The 16,148-nt window shown below is 43.1% G+C and overlaps 1 protein-coding gene across 1 annotated transcript in view; it reads right to left on the reverse strand.

Moving 5' to 3' along the window:
• The window catches only part of LOC118620114 (up-regulator of cell proliferation-like), a 35,863-nt gene extending 22,503 nt beyond the window's left edge, over window positions 1-13,360 (reverse strand). The window contains exon 1 of the mRNA XM_036247155.1: window positions 13,340-13,360. The gene's annotated coding sequence lies outside the window, so the exon portion shown is untranslated. The remainder of the gene's footprint in view (window positions 1-13,339) is intronic.
• Window positions 13,361-16,148: the final 2,788 nt, after the last annotated feature.

The raw sequence follows: 16,148 nt of genomic DNA on the forward strand, positions 1-16,148 counted from the left end.
CAGGAGCTTCCTGGACAACAGACCCTCTGCTTCTGAAAGGGTTATGGTGTCGTTCCCATTAAGTCCAGGTTCTTTGGTTCCGTGTGGGGGTGGGGGGAGGGGGAGAGAGGGACTTTGGTTCTGGTGGCAGCTGGAAGGACATTTATTTATTTTTTAATATGTTTGTGTGGATTTTGGGGAGAGAGAGAGAGACAAACATTGAGCTGTCTCCTACACACCGCCTACTAGGGACTGAGCACAACCGGGGCATGTGCACTGACCAGGAATCTAACCGGGACCTTTCAGTCCATGGGACATCACTCAATCCACTGAGCCACACTGGCCAGGTGCTGGAAGGACATTTAAAAACCCAGCAAAATGACCCAGCTGGTGTGGTTCAGTGGTTGAGTATCAACCCGTGCACCAAGAGGTCGCTGGTATGATTCTTGGTCAGGGCACATGCCCAGGTTGTGAGCCAAATCCCCAGTGGGGGGCATGCAGGAGACAGCCAATGGATGTTCTCTCTCAGGGATGTTTCTATCTCTCCCTTCCTCTCTCTCTAAAACCAATAAAGGAGAAATAATTGTAAAAAATAAAAACCCAGCAAAATGACAGTAAATTCCTTCTTATCAGTAATTATTTTAAATGTAAATGCATTAAACTATCCAATCAAAAGGCAGAGATTGGCAAAATGGATTTTTAAAAATGATCCAAACATATACAGTTTAGTCTCTAAAGAGACTTACTTTAAATCTAAACATAGAAAATGGTTGAAAGTAAAAGAATGAGAAAAGATATTCCATGCAAATATTAACCAAAAGAAACCCATGTTAATATAACAAAACAGACTTTAGGTCAAAAACTATTACAAAGGATAAAGAAGAACATTGTATTTTTTTTTTTATCCTCACCCAAGGACATTTTTCCATTTTTTGTTCAGGTACAGTGGGGGGGGGGGGGAGGAACAGAGAGAGAGAGAGAAACATCGATGTGAAAGGGACACATCGAGTGGCTGCCACCCGCACAACCGACCAGGGCCAGGGACAAACTGCAACCGAGGTACGCGCCCCTAGCAGGAACCGAACCCGGGTCTCTCAGGACCGCAGGCCGACGCTCTAACCGCTGAGCCAAACCGGCCAGGGCAAGAACATTGTATTTTTTTTAAAGTCAATTTAACAAGACATAACAATTATAAATATATATGCACAAAAAAGAGCCCCCAAAATATATGAAGCAAACGTTCACAGACTCAAAGGGAGAAAGACACATTTCTACTATACAGTATACCTGGATTCTTTAATCTCTGCTTTTCATCATAGAGAGGAAAACCAAACAGAAGATCAGTAGGGAAATAGAGAACTTGAACAATACTACAAATCAATTATACCTAACAGACTTATTCATAACACTCGACAACAGCAGAGTACATATTCTTCTCAAGTGCACATGGAACATTCCGCAGAATAGACCATATGTTAGACCACAAAGCAAGTCTTTTTTTTTTTTATCCTCACCGGAGGACATTTTTCCATTTTTTTGTTCAGATAGAGTGGGAGGGAGAGAGAAGAAGAGAGAGAGAGAGAGAGAAACATCAACGTGAAAGGGACACATCGAGTGGCTGCCACTCACACGATCAACCAGGGCCGGGGACAAACTGCAACTGAAATACATGCCCTTAGCAGAAACCGAACCCGGATCTCTCTGGACCGCAGGCCGATGCTCTAACCGCTGAGCCAAACCGGCCAGGGCCACAAACAGGTCTTAATAAATTTTTAAAAATTAAATCATACAAAATATCTTTTCTGATCATGATGGAATGAAACTAGACACCAAAATTAGAAGAAAAACTGGACAGACCAAAAATATGTGGAAAATAAACAGCACACTCTTAAACTGACAGATTAAAGAATAAATTACAAGGGGAAGTAGAAAATTCTTTTACAAAAATAAAAATAAAAACACACCAAAACTGCAGCAAAGTCAACACTAAGATAATTTTATTCCTGCAAATATCTATGTTAAAAATGAAGATACTACAAAGCTACAGTAATCAAAAGAGTACGGTATTGACAGAAAAAGACACACATACCAATGGAACAGAATTGAGAGCCCAGAAATAAAGCCACACATATATGGGTGACTAATTTTCAACAAAGAAGCCAAAAACGTACAATGAAGAAAGGAAAGCCTCTTCAATAAATAGTGTTGATAAAATTGGAAAGCCACGTGAAACAGAATGAAACTAGACTATCTGACACTACATACAAAAATTAACGACTGGAATATAAGACTGAAACAATAAAGAAACACAGGTACTGACGTTATGGACCTTTGCTCACCAAAAGGCAAGGGAAGCAAAACTAAAAATAAATGAAATGGACTACATCTAACAAAAAAGCTTCTGCACACCAAAAAATAAAACATAAAAAAAAAAAAAATAAGCAAAACAAAAAGGCAACCAAATGGGAAGAAATATTTGCAAACAATACCTCCAATGAGGGATTAATATCCAAAACATATGAAGAATTCATACAAATCATCAACAACAATACCAAACAATCCAATTAAAAAATGGGCAGAGAACCTGAGCAGACACTCTTCCCAAGAAGATATACAGTTGGCTAACAGATATATGAAAAGATGCTCAACTTCACTAGCTATAAGGGAAATGCAAATCAAAATTGATGGTTACACACTGTAAATATACTAAAAACAACTAAAATCACTTTTTTTTCCTTTATTGATTTTAGAGAGAGAGGGAGAGGGGGGGAGAGAGAGAAACATCGATGAGAGAGAACATCGACCTCCTGCATGCCCCCCACTGGGGAATCAAGCCCACAACCTGGGCATGTGTCCTGACCAGGAATCAAACTGGTGACAGCTTGGTGCAGGGTCAACATTCAACCACTGAGCCATACCAGCCAGACTAAAATCACTTTTAAAAAGTAAATTTTTTAAGGGAAGGAGGGAGAGAGAGACACATGGACTGCTTGCCTCTCACATAGCCCCAGTGGGCTGGGGATCTGACCTGCAATTCAGGCCTGTGCCCTTTGGTCTACAGTCCAATGCTCTAACCACTGAGATACATCAACCAAAGCTTAAAAAGTGATATTTATACTATGTAAACTATATCACAATAAAGACAACCACAAAAAAAATTGCATTGAGATATCCACCTCACACCTCTTAGAACAATGACTAATAAGACAAGAAATAACAAATGTTGGAGAGGATGTGGAGAAAAGGGAACCCTTTTACAGTGCTGCTGGGAATGTAAGTTGTGGCAGCCTCTATGGAAAACGGTATGTAGTTTCCTCAGAAAATGAAGTATAGAGCTACCCTATGACCCAGCAATCTTTCTTCTGGGGATCTACCCAAAAAAATTAAAAACACTTATTTATAAAGATACATGTACCCCTATGTTCTCTGCAGCATTATTCACAATAGCCAAGACATGGACACAACCTGAGTCCTTCAACTAATGATTGAATGAAGATGTACAATGGAATGTACTACTCAGCCATAACAAAGATAAAATATTGCCAGTTGTGACGACATGGATAGATCTTGAGGGTACCAACCTAACCAAAATAAGTCAGACAGAAAGAACAAGAACCACATGATTCTATTCATATGTAGGATAAAAAAAATTTAAAACCTTGGCTGGGTGGTTCAGTTGGTTGGAGCATCATTGATCTTCAGTTGAACATGTAGAGGGGGGTCAATCAGTGCTTCTCTCTCACACCAATGTCTCTATATATATATCTATCTCTCTCTCTCTCCACCTGCCTTTCTCTCTAAAATCAATAAAAACATATCCTTGGGTGAGGATTAAAAAAAAAGAAATATCTCAAATCTATAACTTAACTCTCTGCCTTAATGAACAACAACAAATGAGGAGCAAACCAAAACCAAAGTAAAAGGAAGGAAATATTAAACATCAGAGCAAAGAAAAATCGAGATTTAAAAATTGAGAAAAATCAATTAAAATAAAAGTTTACTCTTTTAAAATGTCAACAAAATTAACAAATCTTTTGCCAAACTCACTAAGAAAAAAGGAGAGCCATGGCTGGGTAGCTCAGTTGGTTAGATGCATGCATGCAGCAACCAATGATGCATCAGGAAGAATAAATCTATTTCTCTCCATCTGTTTATCTCTATCTATCATCTATCTATCTATCTATCTATCTATCTATCTATCTCCCTCTCTCTAAAATCAATAAATAAAATTAAAAAGAAAAGGAAAGAAGACTCAAATTACTAAAATCAGAAATGGAAGTGGGGTCATTACTACTGTTTTACACAAATAAAAAGAACTGTAAGAGAATACCATGAACAGTTATGCAACAACAACTTGGATAACCTAACTGGAAAAAAAATTTTTCCTGGAAACACACAATCTATCATAACTGGATAATGAAGAAATGGAAAACCTGAATAGATTTATAACAAGTAAAGAGATTGACTTAGTAATTAAAAAAATATATTAAAAACTGCCAAAAGAGAAAACTGTGGATCATATGGCTTCACTGGTAGTTCTACCAAATATTTAAAGATGAATTAACACCAATCTGTCTCAGTTATTCCAAAAAATTAAAGAGCACTTCTCATTGTATAAGGTGAACATACCCAATACCAAAGCCACATAAAGACATTACAAGAAAACTAAAGACCAATATCCTTATAAGTACTGATACAAAAATCCTCAACAAATACTAGTAATCAGAATCTAGAACATACAAAAGGGATTATACACCATGACCAAGTGGGATTTAATCTTGGAATGCAAGGATGGTTCAACATATGACAATTGATCAATGTGCTAATACAATGAAGGAAATAAACCACATTATCATTTCAATACATGGGAGTGAAAGTCCACCATTCTGGCATGGAGAGTGTGATGATTAATTTTATGTATCAACTTGGGTATCATTCAATTTGTTGAGGGGCTGAATAGAACAGACATGTGGAAGATGGCTAAACTGGATCTCTACCTGAATACTTGAGCTGACACATCAATCTTCTCCTGCCCTGAGTGCTCCTGGTTCTTGGGCCTTCAGGCACAGACTGAAGCCCAGAGTCCACACCATCAGTTCTCCAGCTGTCAGACCTTCAAACTACACCAAAGCCTTCCTGGGTCTTCAATGTGTAGATAGCTGATTATGGGATTTCTCGGACTCCATACTCTTGTGAGCCACTATCTTATAATAAATAAATCTCTGTCTTCCTGCCCCCTCTAGTTTCTCTGGAGAACCCTAATACAGAGTGGTAGGAATGCCTGTCAGGTGCTTCCTTGTGAATTTTATGAACACTGTGAGGGAGGGAAGGTCTCATTATCACTGGATGGGCAGTCCTGGCTCCTCTTGGTCTCCTCTGACACCAGCCCAGCAATGGAAGAGGGTTGCCCCTTCACAACATGACTATCATGGAAGTCTAGGTTCCCCACCTAACCTTTGCTAATGGGGGTGGGGCCCCATTTTGTTCCATGGTATTTGGCAGGAGTAAAGCAATATTGCCTATAAGTTTTCTGTCTTGCTGTCCGGCCGGTGTGGCTCAGTGGTTGAGCATCGACCCACGCATCAAGAGGTCACTGGTTCAATTCCCAGTCAGGACACATGCCCAGATTGTGGGCCTGACCCCCAGTGGGGGACATGCGGGAAGCGGCCAATCGATGTTCTCTCTCATCGATGTTTCCATCTCATTCTCCCTCTCCCTTCCTCGCTCTAAAGTCAATAAAGGAAAAAAAAAAAAAAAAAACATTTTTTTTTTAAAGTTTTCTGTCTTGCTAAGTTGCCCCTTTCCTGGTCCTTTCGTGAAAGAGATCAGGCATTTGCTGCAGCTTAGGTTTTCTGCTGCCATTGGTGTTTCTAGGTTACTGGCTTCCCCAGCACTTAGTCCAGGATATATTAACTAAAAAGAGAACTCACTGTCATGTCATTCTCAGGTACCAAGATTGCTTAGCAGTCTACTGTCTTCTCTCCACCTTCCAGAGCTTGCTTGTTTTAATAAAGTCCAAATTAAATTATTGCTTTTTTCTTCTATAGTTGGTGCTTATTAAGTTGTATTTAAAAGATCTTTGTCAAACCTAAGGTCAAAAAGATTTTCTTTTGTGCCCTGGCCGGTTTTGCTCAGCGGTTAGAGCATCAGCCAGCAGACCGGAGAGTCCCGGGCTTGGTTCTTACTAAGGGCACATACTTCGGTTGCAGTTTTTCCCTGGCCTCAGTTGGGGTTGTGTGGGAGTTGATGTGTCTCTCTCACATCGATGTTTCTCTCTCTCTCTCTCTCTTCCTCCTTCTCTCCCTCCTGCTCTATCTGAAGATAAATGCAAAAATGTCTTTGGGTGAGAGTTTTAAAAAAAAATTTTTTTTCTCTTATTTTTTTTCCCCAGAAGTTTAATAGTTTTAACCTAATTTAACAATTAGGTCTATGATCCATTTAAATGTAATTTTAGCATATAGTGTGAGGTAATCAGAGCTTATTTTTTATTAATATGTATAGCTATCCAGTTGTTCCAGAGCCATTAGTTGAAAATATCATTTCTCTACTGAATTGCCTTGGCACCTGCTTTGGTCTGTTTGGGCTAATTTAACAGAATACCATAGACTGGGTGACTTCTAAACAACAGAAATTTATTTCTTGTGGTTCTGGAGGCAGGGAAGTCTAAGATCAAAGCATCAGTGGATTCAGTGTCTGATAGGCCCCTTCCTGGTTATAGACAGTTGTCTCTTCTCTGTGCCCTCACCTGGTGGAAGGGGCAAGCGAGCTCTGTTTTATAAGGACACTCATGCCATTCATGAGGGCTCTGCCCTCGTGACCTAATCACACCGAAAAGGGCCCACCTAAATACCGTCACATTGGGGGTTAGGATCTAACAGGTGAAATTTATAGGAACATGCACATTCAGGCTATGGGAGCACCTGTTTTAAAAATCTGCATATGTGTCTTTTTCTGTACTCTCTATTCTTTTCTAATTAACTTGGCTACCTTTATGCCATCATCACACCTCGTTAATTATGTCGTTTTATATCTTGTAATCATGCCATTTGAGTCCTTCAACTTTGTTCTTCCAGAAAGTTGGTTTGCCCATTCTGAGTCCTTTGTAAATCCATGTAAAAGTTAATCAGCTTGCCATTTCTACCAAAAAAAAAAGCCTGCTTGGATTTTTATTTGGATTGAATTGCTTATACAGACTTATTTATTAGAACTGATATCTTCACAACATTGAGTCTTCCAACCCATGAACATGGTGTATCTCTCCATTTCTTTGATCTTTAATTTCTCTAAGCAATGTTTTGTAATTTTCAGTGTGGAGGTTTTATACATTTTAAAAATTTATTCATTAGAATTTTATATTTTTCACAGTATTGTAAATGGCATTAAATTTTTTCTTTAATTTCTGATGGTTGCTAGCACACAGAAATACAGTTGATGTCTATTGGTCTTTTATTGTAACTGCTAAGCTGTTAATAGTTCCAGATTTTTGTAATCTCCTTCATATTTTGTGTGTGGACAAGTATGTCATCTGTGAATAAAGACATTTTTAGTTCTTTCCACTCTGTCTTCCTTTTAATTCTTTTACAACCTTATAGAAATGGCTAGAACATCCAGAATAACGTAGGGTAGTAGCCAGAGCAAACCCACCTTATTCCTGATTTTGTCCTTCATCATTGTTTAGACTGAAGGTGTATCCACCCCCCACCCCCGAATGCACATGCTGAAGCCCTAACCTCTAGTGCGGCTATATTTGGAGATGGAGCCTCTAAGGAAATATCTAAGGATAAATGAGGTCACACTGGTGGGGCCCTGGTACAGGATGAGTGTCCTTGTAAGAGACACCGAGAGCTCCACTGCCCCCATCACCACTCCTTGTGTGTGCGCAGCAGGAGAGACCATGTGAAGATGCAGCAAGAACGAGCTTATGCTCGCACCAGGAAGACAGCCTCTCCAGAAACTAGCCAGACGAGACCTTGACGGTGGACTTCTAACGTCCAGTGCAGTGAGGAAACCAGCTCCGCTGCTGAAGCTACCCAGTCTGGTCGTTTTTTGGAAGTCACAGCAAACTAGTATGGTTCCTTCCACTCGAGGTTTTTCATGCAATTCTAGTCAAGCTGTCAGCCAGGATCATCTCAAAGCTAGAACAGAGAAGGATCAACTTCCAAGCTCCTTCAAATGATATTTACAGGATTCAGTTCTTTGCTGGGTCCTGGACTGAGGGCCTTAGTTTTCCACTAGCTGTTTCCGAAAGGCCTCTGTCCATCCTTGGCGCAGGGGTCTCCGGAGGGCAGCTCACAACGTGGCAGCACGTCCAAGCGAGAGCAAGAGAGGCTGCCTGAAGTGGAAGCCAGTCTCCGTGGACCCTAATCTTAGAAGAGCCATCTCACCTTTTCTATTCCTCAGAGATGCCACTAAATCCAGCCCACACTCAAGAAGAGGAAGTTCCACAAGGGCCTGAATACCAGGAGGTGGAGTTGGTGGGGCCATCTTAGACGCTCTCTACAACAAGCTTTCTCATGGACCAAATCTGAGACAATTTAAGCAACATGGTAAATAATAACATTAATGGATTAGTCCTGACCAGTTTGGCTCAGCAGTTAGAACATCAGCCCTTGGACCAAAGCGTCTTGGGTTCTATTCCAGTCAAGAGCACATACCTCGGTTGCAGTTTTGGCCCCGGTGTGGGAGGCAACCAATCAATGTGTCTCTCTCACATCTTTGTCTCTCTCTCTCCTTCCCTCCCTCCTTCACGTTCTATCTGAAGATAAATGGGAAAATAGCCTCAGGATTTAAAAAAAAAAAAAAACAGTAATGGATTAAAACAGATCGAATAACCATGAGTCTATACTGATATAAACAAAGTAATTAAATAAATTAATAAATACATAAATAGGGGAGAAAGGACAGCTCTTCCTTGCAGAATTTCATTTAATAAATGTAGAAAGAAAACTAGAAATAGAAAATTACCATTTGGTAAACATCACATTAATCATTGCTGTAGGCAAGAATGGAATCTAAAATTAGTGGATAAAAGTATGATACAAAATAAGGTATTTACATAGTCTCAAAGTTTCTCCCTAGAAGCTTATTTAAAAAGAATTTTTTAAAAAATTCACAGTAGAGCCCGGTTGGTGTGTCTCAGTGGTTGGATGTCAACCCAAGTACCAAAAGGTCACCACTTTGATTCCTGGTCAAGGCACATGCCCAGGTTGTGGGTCAAATCCCCAGTGGGGGGCGTGCAGGAGGCGACCAACAATGTTCTCTCCCATCAATGTTTCTATCTCCCTCTCCCTTCCTCTCTCTCTAAAATCAATCAATAAATAAAATTTTTAATTCCCAGTGGATAAATCTAAAAAATATCAACAAAGTGATCAGACTTAACCAGTCATACTTACCAATGTCATGTCCCTCTGATACAATGCCCTGGAAGCATCACTTCCGCAATTGTCTTCTGTAAATGAATAATCTTAATCTCAGCCAGAAAACACAAATCGATGGACAGCCCACAAAATAACTTTCTAATACTCTTCAAAAGTGTCAAGGTAATCAAGGACAAAGAATACCAAAGAATCATCTAAGACTACAGGAAGCTGAAGTGACAGGAGGAACAAATGCATCGTGGGATCCTAAGTCAACTCCTGAACCAGAAGAAGGACTTTAGTTGGACAATTAGAGAAATTTGAATCAATTCTGTAAATAGTTAATAATGTTTACAAATGTTAATTTTCTGGATAATTGTACTACAAGCTAATGTCAGGGGAAACTGGGTAAAGGGTATACAAGAATTATGTGTTGTTGTTGTTGTATCTCAGACAGCTTTACAGATATATAATCTTTCCGTTAGCAGTCACTGCCTGTTCGCCCACTCCCTCAGCCTGGGCATCTGGTACACCACTTTCTGTCTTTCTAGAGTTGCCTACTGAACAGTTCATTTAAATGGAATCATACAATATTTGGCCTTTTGTAACTGGCTCCTTTCATTTACTGTAATGTTTTCAAGGTTCATCACTTGTTATATATTGAATTGTGTTCCCCCCAAAAGATTTTGAAATTCTAACCCCTAGTACCTGTGAATGTGAATTTATTGAAAATTGGGTCTTTGCCAATCGCAAAGTAAGATGAGGTCCTAATCCAATATGATCAAGTCCTTATCACAAGGGAGAAATTTGGATACAGAGATAGACATGAAGACATGTCAAGACACAGAAAGAACACCATTTAGAAGCCAAGGAATGCCTGAGCTACCAAATGCTAAAAGAGAGGCTTGGAAAAGATTCTCCTTCATAGCCCTAAAAAGGAACCAACCCTGTCAATACCTTGACTTCAGATTTCTAACTTCCAAAACTATGAGACAGCACACTTCTGTTAAGCCGCTCACTTTGTGGCACTTCGCAATACAACCCCAGTAACCTACTAGATCCATGTTGTAGTATATATCGGTACTTCCTTTGTTCTTATTGCCAAAAATATTACATTGTGTGGATATGTCACATTTTTGTTTATCCGTTCAGCATTGGGGTTGTTTTGACCTTTTTGGCTGGAATGAATAATGCAGCTCATAGACACGTGTGTTTAAGTTTCTGTGTGGACAGGTTTTAATTTCTCCTGGGTATATACCTAAGAATGGAATTGCTAGGTCATATAATTCTGTGTTTAACTTTTTAGGGAACTGCCAAACTATTTTCCAAAGTAGCTGCACCATTTTACATTCCCACCAGTGAAAGTATGAAGGCTCCAACGTCTCCACATCCTCACCAAGACTGTCATTGTCTGTCCTTTTGGTTATAGCCATGTTAGGATGTGAAGTGGTATCTCGCTGTGGCTTTGATTTGCATTTTCCTAATGCCTAAGGATATTGACCTTTTTTGTTTTATGTGCCTAATGGCCATTTTCTATATCTTCTTTAAAGAAATTCCTATTCAAATGCTTTGCCCATTTTTTAATAGTTTATCTTTTTTTATTTGTATTTATTTAATATTTTTTCTTTATTGGTTTTTAAAGAGAGAGGAACAGAGAGAGAGAGATAGAAACATCAATGAGAGAGAACATCAATTGGCCGCCCCTGGCCTGCCCCAACACTTGGAACCAGGCCCACAACCTGGGCATGTGCCCTGACTGGGAATCGAACCAGAGATCTCTTGATGCATGCATGGGTCAATGCTCAACCACTGAGCCACACCGGCCGGGCTACCTTTTTTAAAATTAAGTTATAAGAGTTCCTTTATACTGAGTTTTGGATACTGAACCCTTATCAAATACATGGTTTGCAAATACATGCTGCCATTCTGAGGCAACTTTTTGCTTACTTGATGGTACTGTTAAAGGCACAAAAGTTTTAAATTTTTATGAAGTCCAATTTATAAATTTCTTAATCTTTTTTTATATTTGCAACACTTCTGTACATCTAAAATTACTTCAAAATAAAAAACTATGGCCCTGGCCAGTTTTGCTTAGTGGTTAGAGTGGTGGCCGGAGGACCAAAAAGTCCCCAACTTGGTTTCAGTCAAGGGCATGTACCTCTGATGTGTTCTGTCCCTGGCCCTGGTCAGGGTCGTGCGGGAGGCAACCAGTCGATGTCTCCCTCTCACGTCGATCTTTCTCTTTCTCTCTCCCTCCCTCCCACTCTATCTGAAGATAAATGAAAAAATATCCTTGAAAAAACTATGCGTAAAAATTTATGTAAAAAGTGTGCACTAAACTACCAACAGAAAATAGAAATGAAATTTTCATTTACTATTCAACACAAATTTGTTTCTTTCCCTTTTTTTGGATTAAACGAGTGATGCAAATTCCCTGAGGAAAATTTGGAAGTTAACCATTACTAAAGTCACCATCCAGAGATAACCATCTCTGTAATTGACATTTATAGTCTTAGAGAAATATGTAAAATTTATTAAAATGTAGGATCAGCCCTGGCCAGTTTGGCTCAGCAGTTAGAGCATCGGCCTGCGGTCCAGAGAGACCCGGGTTCGGTTCCTGCTAAGGGCACGTACCTCGGTTGCAGTCTGCCCCGGCCCTAGTTGGTCATGCGGGTGGCAGCCACTTGATGTGTCCCTTTCACGTCGATGTTTCTCTCTCTCTCCTTCCCTCCCTCCCTCTCTCTCTCCCTCCCACTCTATCTGAACAAAAAATGGAAAAATGTCCTCGGGTGAGGATAAAAAGAAAAAATGTAGGATCATTTGTTCTACGGGGGCACATCATCAAGGGGGAATGGATGGCTCATGGACCAACAGGAATTTGTGCTGCGCAGTAACAAGGAGAAGAGCTCTGTCAGGGCCATTAGCCGTGGAAGGTCGGGCTGGGGGGGGGGGGGGGCTTGAACTGGTTTTGCAAGGTGAGTGAGGGCTCTTCTTTAGGGGAAAGAGGGGGCTTTGCAGACAGAAGGCAGCCAGGAATAAATGAATGCAATAGAGGAGGGGATGCAAACCATTGACAGTAAGTCAGGCAGGACAATACTGGATTTGGAAGAGCCTTAGACGACAGTGGATGTGATCCTTGTAGGTCACAGGCCATCCTTGTAGTTTTGGGCAAGGATGCATCATTTTAAGATTTACATTTTGAAGAGGTTGAAGGTGCGTGTAAGAGAGATTAGAGAAATGAGAATGGAAGCCAGGGGCTTGGCTGGGGGACCACTGAAATGTCTGCAATGCATTTTATATTCTTAGTTTACACACATAAGTGTCCATATGTCCTGCTTGACCAGAGACAGCTGCAGATTACACCTTTGTCCTAATTATATTGCACCTCATTTCAGCCTGAAAGTGTCTAAGTTTGGAAGATAAATATCTATACACTCACAATAAAACTTCCACTGTATTACAATGTGAGATGCACTGATATATTTTCTTTCTATTTTATTTTTGAATGCCAGTTGCAACCCACTGAACTTATTTTATGGCACACTAATTGTTCCTAACCCAGTTTCAAAAGCTCAGTCCTGCCCAGCAGGTGTGGCTCAGTGGCTGAGCGTGGACCCTGCACCAAGGGGTCCCGGTTCGATTCCCGGTCAGGGCACATGCCCAGGTTGTGGGCCAATCCCAAGTGGGAGGCATGCAGGAGGTGGTCAGTCCATGTTCTCTCTCATCGATGTTTCTCTCTCTCTCTCTCCCTCTCCTTCCTCTCTAAAAAAAAAAAAAAATCAATAAAAATAAAAGCCCAGTCCTGGATGCCAGCAGGTCTTGGGGAAAGTGAAAGGAGACAGAATCAAATTCAGATGTGCTGGTTTAAGGCCCCATCAATATCACCCGCAGCAGGACTGGAAACGCACAGGTCCACGCCCGCTGCCCATGCCGCGGGTACGTGTGTTTCTAGGGAAAGAGCTGTGACACACTGGACATCACACACAAAGGGTGTAAATACTTACAAAGTTCAGAGCAGAGCTGAGAAACACTGGTGCCAGCCGCGCCCCGCGCCGCCCCGCTGTCAGAGCGCGCGCCCGCCCCGCCCCGTGGCGCAAGCGCAGGCGGCCGACACCCAGGCCCCTCGGCCCCGGGCCCCCGCGGCGGGGAACGATGGCCCTGGGGCGGCTCGAGAAGGTAAGGTGTCCTCCCGTCCTCGGCCTCCTTGCGAGTCCGAACGGCCATTCGCGCGCTGGGTCGGCGGCCACCAAGTGAACGGTGCCAAGGTGCCTGGGGCGCGGCGACACCTGCCAGGAGGGAGGGGGAACCGCCTCCGGTGCGGCCTTAGGAAGACCCTGCGGCCCGGGACTCGGTGGTCGGAGCGTCGGCCCGTGGCCCAGAGAGCCGCGGGTTCGATTCGGCCAAGGGCACGGGCCTCGGCTGTGGTGCGGGAGGCAGCCAGTGGGTGTGTCCCTCTCGCATCGCTGTCTCTCTCTCCCTCCCACTCTGTCTGAAGATAAACAGAAAAACATCCTCGGTTGAGGGTTGGAGGAAAAAAGCGCTGTGCGCCCCTGGCGGGTAGCTCTGTGGGTCAGAGCGCCCTCCCCGGCCAGCCTGCGGGTGACCGACAACCAGGGAATGAATGCGCAAATGGTGGGGCCACACGGTTCTTTCCTTTCCTTTTCCGTCGTCCTTACTTCCTCCTCTCTCCCCTCCCTTCCTTTCTTTCCTCGTTATCTGCTCTCCCAATAAATAAATAAAATGTTTAAGGTGGGGCACCACTGGGCGCACCCTGGGGGGCGCGGCCGGAGGGGCCGGACCAGGGCGGGCCAGCACCTGCTGTGACCTGCGGTCTCCCTCCCCTGGGACCCAGCCCCTTGTTAGGGAAGCGCAGGAGTGTGTGGGTTTTTTAATTTTAATTACTATATTCTTTCTTTCTTTCTTTCTTTCTTTCTTTCTTTCTTTCTTTCTTTCTTTCTTTCTTTCTTGTTGTATTACATGAAAGTATTACAGATGTCCCCCCTTTTTTCCCCACTGACCCCCTCCTTCCTGATTCCACCCACCTCCTGCTTTCCCCAACCTAATCTCTGTGTGTGTTGGTTGTACAACGTTGTTCTTCCTTTAAATGCCAGTGAGCATTTGAAACTCCTCCAGTGCTGGTCTTTCAGCCAAGACTCTGGTCTTTCAGGAAACGTTAAGTCTTGGTAACCATTTACCGTACCCATTAAGAGGGCCGTGTGTGTTCCAGGGACCGGACAACCCATGCAAACGCAGGGAGGTGCAGAGGAACCTGGCCCTTCTCTCACCATTTCCCCTCTCAGTGGGGCGCGGAGGGCACAGAGCGGACAGGAGCTGGAAAGGAACTGGTCATGGAGGTCTCTGTAGCTGTACTGAATCTCTAAGCGTGCCCTTGGGTCCCCTCGCGTGACCTTAGTTGTTGCCCAAGTTAACTTCTATTGTAACGACTAGTAATGCTGCTTGCGGTGTGCTTACCAAGGGCAACTCACTCAGGCACTTTACGTACTGAGAACCGGTGGGTGTTTACAACCAACCCTCTGGGATAAAACATGGCCCAGATCTGTAGTGCTTGGTGGCTTCTGTAAATACTCCTGCATGGCCAGTGTCTGAGAGGTAGAGGGGTAAGCACAGGTGGCTGGAGAGTTGGGGGGGGGGGGACTGGAACGCTCAGCAAGCCCCCGGAGGTCAGGTGGGATCAGGAGGGTCTTGTGGATGAGCTCATTTTTAGGCTTGTTCAGGCAGGAGGGTCACCAGCCAGGTTTGAACTTTGTGCATATTCTCCAGACCCTGGGGTTTCCATCCCCTGAGGAGTCTCCATGGACTGTGGTCTATGCCTTCTTCTTACACTTTAGAACCTCTGGAAACCCCAAGATTTGACCCAGGTCTGAGCCTGGGAGGATGGAAATGATCAGGAAAAGGGCAAGTACACACAGGCTCAAGTTTGAGAGTCACTGCCCCAAGCTTGGGCTCTGAAGCTCATGCTGGGCCAGAGAAACTAGGGGACTGTGGCCAGAAATTGGCATCCCATAAAGGGAATCTAGTTGTGATGTAATTCCTGTTCCTCCGCAGGTACATGGGGTGGCTGTGTTAGACTGACACGCGTGGCCATAGCCTCCCACGCGGAGCCCTGGGACTGGCCACACCCCCATGGTAGGTCAGATGGGAGGGGAAGAAGAGGTGAAGTACAGGAGCACTGTCCTTTGTTGTTGTTAATTCTCATCTGAGGATAATTTTTTCCGTTGATTTTCAGAGAGAGTGGAAGGAAGTTGGGGAGGGGGAGAGAGAGAGACAAACATTGACATGAGAGAGACACATCAGTTGGTTGTCTCCCACATGCGCCCCAACTGGGGCCAGGGATCAAAACCACAACCCAGGTACATGCCCTTGACCAGGAATCAAACCTGAGACCCTTTGTTGCTAGGGCTGATGATCTAACTACTGAGCCACACTGGCCAAGACAGGAGCCCTGTCCTTACTTGAGCACTTCCCCTGGGTTAAGTGCTTCCATACATCGATTTGGGAGCTCACAGCTAAAGCCCTGCCCTTCTCCACCTGACTGGGTGACAGGGTAGGCTGGAAGGTGAGGTGCATACACAGAACTCCTTGCCCTGCCCTCTCAGCTCTGTGACCTGGTAGGAAACTTAACCTCATCACATTTCAGTTTCCTGACTTACAAAATGCAAATGATAATACATACTTATTAGGTATCTTCACAGCATGAGCAAACCTTCACGGTCACTCATTTTCATTAGCCAGGCCAACCCCCTCCAGAGGCCTGGGAGCCCATCCTGCCAGGAGAATGCACTTCTGGCCACG

Source organism: Molossus molossus, unplaced genomic scaffold, assembly GCF_014108415.1.
Source record: "Molossus molossus isolate mMolMol1 unplaced genomic scaffold, mMolMol1.p scaffold_m16_p_7, whole genome shotgun sequence".
Classification (NCBI taxonomy): Eukaryota; Metazoa; Chordata; class Mammalia; order Chiroptera; family Molossidae; genus Molossus; species Molossus molossus.